This window comes from Mastomys coucha, unplaced genomic scaffold (assembly GCF_008632895.1).
Source record: "Mastomys coucha isolate ucsf_1 unplaced genomic scaffold, UCSF_Mcou_1 pScaffold20, whole genome shotgun sequence".
Lineage (NCBI taxonomy): Eukaryota > Metazoa > Chordata > Mammalia > Rodentia > Muridae > Mastomys > Mastomys coucha.
In genome coordinates this window covers 79,132,488-79,138,979 of record NW_022196903.1, presented here as the reverse complement: position 1 = coordinate 79,138,979, position 6,492 = coordinate 79,132,488, and the positions used below count along the sequence as shown (strand labels likewise).

The window sequence follows — 6,492 nt, the reverse complement described above, 5'->3', positions numbered from 1 at the left end:
GGAGCTGGGAGGAGTATAGGAAGGGATAAACCAAAACTGGGATGTGTATGTGAGCGGAAAAAACTTATTTTTAATAAAAAAGGGAAGAAAGAAGGCATTTAACTGGAGGCTTGCTTAGAGTTTCAGAGGTTCACTCATAGTCTTCATGGTGGGGAGCATGGCAACAGGCAAGCAGGCATGGCAGTGGGGCAGTAGCTGAGAACTTAGATCTGATCCTCAAGAGATAGGTAGATCTAGAGGCTGGGCCTGGAATGGGCCCACCCTTAGTGACACAACTCCTCCAATGAGGCCACACCTCTGAATCCTTCCTAAACTGTCCTGCCAGGAGCCAAACACCCAAATGCATGAACCCTATGGGGCCATTGTCATTACAAAACCTCCGCCTCCTTAGCCTTATCAGCACTTGCTGGGGAAGAAAAACAAGTTGGGAAGGTGAGCACTAGAGAGATGGCTCAGCAGGTAAGAGCCCTGGTTGCTCTTCCAAAAGACCTGGGTTAGTTTCCCGGCACACACATGGCAGCTCACACCCTCTTTAACTCCAGTTAAGGAAGATCCAGTGCCATCTTCTGGCCTCCATGGGCAATGCACATTAGTGGTACACATACATGTGTTCAGGTGAAATACATACAATAATAAAGTTTAACAAACACAATCAGCTCTCAACATCCCTGGGTTTGGAAGATGGCTCAGTCAGCAAAGTGATGTACAGGCATTAGTGCCAATGTTACCTTTATTCTTTTTTTTTTTTTTTTTTTTTTTTTTTTTTTTGGTGGTAGAACAAGTCAGTGGACTCTTTATTGCTTCTGGGGTGTGGGGCTCAGGAGCTCTTGGTGGGGCGGGTCCGTTTCCTCTTCACCACCACAGGCTTCTGGCTTCGAAGGATGGCATTGGCTCTGCGGATGGCCGCCATCCGAAGATCAGGGCGGTACTTGTTCTTTCGGATCATGTGCCTGATGCTGCTGAGGGTAGCCCGAGCATTCTTGTTGATGGTGGTCCTCACGTAAGAAGTGGCAGGTTTTCGCTGACCGGATCTTCGTTTCATAACTACTACGACCCCTTTGCCATCGGCCGCGGGCTCCACTCCGACGGTCTTGCGGTGAATTAGCCCATTGTAGCGGAAGGAGTTTCGGGCCTTCAGATTATTTGGCTCTGTGCTGTACGTCTGCTTATTCCTCTTGATCAACAAACTGGAGCAGTTTCGAACGACCATCCATTGCAGATGCGCGGACATGGCGGCGGCTCCTCTCCCTATGGCGGCCGGAGACGGAAAGAGACACCTTTATTCTCTTATAGTAATTGTCCTCTCAGAGGCTCACTGCCTCTGTCTGCTAACCTAGGCCTAGTCCTGAAAGGTTTTAGCCTCAGTACAATCTGATCTAGGCCTAAAATGTTTTCAGCCTCTGAGACTTGCTGAATAAGCTCACCCTGCCTTGTTCTTTCTGAACTCTCGCTGGCCAGTTCATCTTAGCTGTTCTGACTCAGGCTCCTCTCCCAGCTGACTTATTCAATCTGCCTTTTCTCTCAGCCTCTGAATTGCTCTTCTTGGCCTCAAACTAACTCTGAAACTATAAGCCAGCCCCAATCAAATGCTGTCCTTTATAAGAATTGCAATGGTCCTGGTATTTCTTCACAGCAATAAAGCCCAAACTAAGACAATAGATACTATGGAGATCTATAAATCATGTAACAGAGCTCTGCATGAGACCTTGCAATACATACAAAACCAGGTTAGGGACTGGACAGATAACTCTGAGGTTCAGAGCATATGCTGCTCTTCCAAAGGACATGAGTTTGTTTCGCAACACCTATGTCAGTCAAGCAACAGTGTGTAGCTCTAGTTCCAGGGGCTCTGACACCCTCTTCTGGACTCAGAGGACACGGCACTCATGAGTGCATGCATACACATGCATGCATGCATGAAAATAAATCTTAACCTTTTTAAAAATCAAGTTATAATACATCATATTCAATACAAGTACATTTGTTAGAATAATGTATGTAGTGTGTGTTCAGGGAGTTAAAATTAACTTAAAGGATTTGCTGCAAAATATTAATAATGGTTGTCTCTGTGAAGTGTGATTACAAGGTTCGTGGGGTTTTTTCTATTCTGAATTATTCGATTTTTTTCTACAATAAACATGTTCTACTTGTTCAGAAAAAAAAAATGTTTAAAAAAAGAAAATCTATTCAAGCCTTGTTGGTGCTCCATTAAATGCTCTCTCTACATTCTCTAATTCTATCAAAGCAACCTTTTATTCTCCCCATGGTCTCTTAAGCAGACAGAACGGCAGAATCAATTCACCCTGTAAAAGCATTAGGCTAAATTCTGAAATGGCTCAGGCCTCAGCTTGCCTGTGGTGAGATCTCCTTTCTCACATCTGATCTCACTGTGCTCGATCTTCCCTCCCAGTGGCTCGACAGAACTCAGATTTAATACCACCCTGTCTCTCAGTAATTTTCTCCAGCATTCAGAGAAAGAGACTTAGCCATAAATTCAGACATAAAGCGCAAGAGGTAACTTCTTGTTCTGCTTTCATTCTGGTCATGACAAATGCCCTGGAAAAGGTATCGCAAGGGAAGAAAAGGCTTATCTGGCTAACAGTTACAAGTCACGGCCTGTTCTTTCAGGGAAGTCAAGGCAAAAAGTCAAGTTGCAAGTCATATCCCATCCATAGTTGAGGCCAAAGAGAATGTGCATGTGGGTACTTGGCTTGCTTGCTCTCTCTCAGCTACTTTTCTCCTCTTACAGTGTCAGGTCTCTCTGTCTAGGGAATAGTGCCATTAAAATGACCTGGCTCTTCCTATACCAATTAACAGTTACAACAATTCCCCCACAGACCTGCCCTAAGACCAATGTCATTTAGATGTTTCCTCATTAGGACTCTTTCCCTAGCAGAGCATGGTGGCACGTGCCTTTAACTTGGTGGGTTAAGGAGGTAGATCTGTCAGTTTAAGACAAATCTGGTCTACACAGAGAGTTCCATGCCAGCCAGGGATACAAAGAAAGAAAGGAAGAAAGAAAGAAAGAAAGAAAGAAAGAAAGAAAGAAAGAAAGAGAGACAGAGAGAGAGAGAGAGAGAGGGAGGGAGGGAGGGAGAGAGAGAGAGAGAGAGAGAGAGAGAGAGAGAGAGAGAGAGAAAGGAAGGAAGAGAAAAGAAGGAAGAAGAAAAGAAAGAAAGGGAGGGAAGGAAGGAAGGAAAAAAAAGAAAGAAAGGGAAGGAAGGAAGGAAGGAAGGAAGATGTTGTTCAAGGTTATATTCTGCTACTTAGCAAGTTGAAGGCCAGCCTGGTTATATGGTGGGTTCCAGGCCAATCTGGACTACATGAGACATTGTTAAAAACAAAAGACAAACAGAAATGTAATTTGTCCACATCCAGTTTTTATCGGGAAGAAGTGCATAACTTTAGCTTTGACCTCTGATTTTGAGGAGTAAGTGAAATAGTTGTCCCATTTTAGAAACCATACTGACAAAGAAGAGACAACCCTGTAGCTGTTAGGCTCGCACAGTAAGAGGTTCAAGGGCCCTGAGTCAGTACAGGGGATGGCACTGTCATGGTTCCTACTACATCCTCCTTCCCCCCCTCGCCAACCCCTCACATTCTGGAGCTGAGAGGCAGTCCGACAACTGTGCTATTTAAATTGTGCTTCTTTCTCATTTTCATCCCCCCCCCACTATAGAAATTTAAATTAGTTAAAAACATGAATTATGTGATTCTACTATTTTAGGAAGGAGAGAATGAATGTGCTTAAATAATTGGAGGCTGTGGTCTGTGTGAGTCATGAGCATTGAGGATTTCAAAGGTTTGGAAGGTCAACGAGGTCAAGGGGCTCAGATCTGAATAGCTGACATCATCTATCAGTACTCTGCCTCTAAAAGTCTCTTCTGCCTATCTCCCTTCCTTCCAGTTTCAATTCCAATGCTCTACTCTAGACATTTTTTTTTTATCGTGATCCCTAATCTGCTGTCTATCCTTACTGACTTCCGTACCCACACTTCTTCCAAGTAGCACACAAGAAACATTCATTTTGTTGAGACAGGGTCTCCCATATAGCCCCAGCTACCTGGAGTTCACTATGTAGACCAGGCTGGCCATAAACTGACAGAGATTAGCCTGAGACTGGTGTTAAAGGTTTATGCTACTATACCCAGCCATTATTTTCTTTTGAGACAGGATCTTGCCACGTAGTCCAGTTGTAGTGCAAAGATTGTTTATTTATGCACTTATTTTTGAGACAGTATCTCACATAGGCTGGACTGGCCTTGAATTCCTGATCTCCCTACCTCCACTTCTGGAGTGCTGAGATTACATGTCATCATATTTGGTTTATGTAGTGCTGGGAATCAAACTCTGAGCTTTGTACATGCTAGGCAAGTACTCTATCAACCAAACACAACCCCAGTCCCTCCCCTTAATTTTCTGACCCTGTGTACTTCTACCTACAGCTGCCAGATCATGTTCAGATCTATCTATGCAGCCGAGGTGTTGAGAACTATCGTCTAACCTGGTTCTTCCCATTATCTCTTACCTTGCTACTTGGACTGGTTCATTTTAAATTCTAAGTACAAGTCTAAACAAGATTGAAGAAGTGCCTGATGGTCCCATGGCTCTGTACTGAAGATGTCCTGGAGACACCTACTTTAAGTTGCTTCCTCTCTCCCCTTCAGTGCCATTTCTAGCTCTGTCTCTCAGCTGAAGACCTTGTGTCATGTGTTGCTAATCACACAAGGAAGGCTGTCACTTTTCCATCACCTGTTCTGCCACCTCCTCCCATGTATCTCCATCCATTGACATCTGTCATCCTGACTCTCCCACTGAGATTTAAGTCCCCCCCCTTAAAGTATAGTATTGTAGTTGCAACTATTGGCTTGTTACCTTCTATCATCTGTCTCCCATTCTATTGAACAGCTTCCATTGGGAGAAAAAAAAAAACATGCCTCATAATCTTCCAAATCCCTCATCTTAAAAAAAAAAAATCTCACTGAGTGATGATGATAGTGTGCTTCCTTAATCCCAGTGCTTAGGAGGCAGAGGCAGGCAGATCTCTGTATGTTCAAGGCCACCCTGGACTATAAAGCAAGTTCCAGTATTAGTCAAAGCTATACAGAGAAACCTTGTGTTGAAAAAAAATTATTTTTGAAATCTGTGTCTTCCTTTAGCTTCTGCTCTATCCTTTCTTCAGAGCAAAGAATAAATAAAACTTCAAGTTGTTCTTGCTTATCCTTATAGACCTTCACTTTGCACTCTTCCTCATCCCTCCCAACTCAAGTTCATCATAACAATCCTTTGAAACTAATTTTTTAAAAGATTTATTTATTTATTATAAGTACACTGTAGCTGTCTTTAGACACACCAGAAGAGGGCATCAGATCTCATTACATATGGTTGTGAGCCACCATGTGGTTGCTGGGATTTGAACTCATAACTGCTGAGCCATCTCTCCAGTTCTGAAACTAATTTAATTCTTTGTTTGTTTGTTTTTGTTTGGTTGGTTGGTTTGTTTTGTTTTTTTCCCAAGGCAGGGTTTCTCTGTGTAGCCCTGGCTGTCCTGGAACTCACTCTGTAGACCAGGCTGGCCTCGAACTCAGAAATCCGCCTGTCTCTGCTTCCCAAGTGCTGGGATTAAAGGCGTGCACCACCACTGCCTGGCCCTGAAACTAATTTTTATCTATGGCCTTCATTGATCTACACCAGGCCAAATTGTGGTGGCTTGTTCAGCCTCATACTGTTCAACCTCTTAACAAGTCTTAACACAGACACTATGGTGTCAAATTTCTATGTTAGCTTGACTTGATCTAGAATCACCTAGAATGCATACCTCCAGGCACATGTGTAAGGACATTCTCAGACAGGTTTAACTGAGAATAGAAGATCCATCCACAGACGGACCTCTCCAGGAGGCCTGAGATTCCTGAGTATAGTGCCAGTCTTTCGAGGACAGAGGGAAAGGTGGGGAGAGACAGACAGACAGATGAGGAGATGCAAGAGAGGGGAGGGGAGAGGAAAGGGGATGGAGGGGAGGGAAAGGGAGAGAAGAGTGAAGGATAGAGGAGAGGATAATGAGCAACAGAAAGGAAGAAGGAAGGAGGGAAGGAGAGAGAGAGTGAGAGAGAGTACAACTCTAGGTACATCTGTGATGGCAACCCCAGAGATGTTTAACTAAGAATAGAAGATCCACCCTGAATTTAGCCTGAACCATCTCATGAACTGGAGTCCTGGACTGAAACAAAAGGGAGAAAGTGAGCTAGATCACCATCCATCTCTCTCTCTGCATGCTTTCTGACCATCCATCTCTCTGCGTGCTTTCTGACCATCCATCTCTCTGTGTACTTTCTGACATGCCTTCCCCACCACAGCAGACTGGATTCCTCAAACTGGGAGCTGAATAGATGTTGCTTTATTCTGTTTTTGTCCAGTACTCTATTGTAATGCTCTTCCATCTTTTTTGCTTCCCAGCGTGTTCCAGTTCCTCAGTCTCCCACATCTCTGGCT

General features: G+C 44.0%; 1 pseudogene across 1 annotated transcript; it reads right to left on the bottom strand.

Annotated features, from left to right (window-relative positions):
* Nucleotides 1-769: 769 nt before the first annotated feature.
* On the bottom strand, nucleotides 770-1,272 carry LOC116098218 (annotated as a pseudogene). Its single transcript, XR_004121747.1, has one exon. The product of XR_004121747.1 is annotated as a 60S ribosomal protein L28 pseudogene (transcript).
* Nucleotides 1,273-6,492: the final 5,220 nt, after the last annotated feature.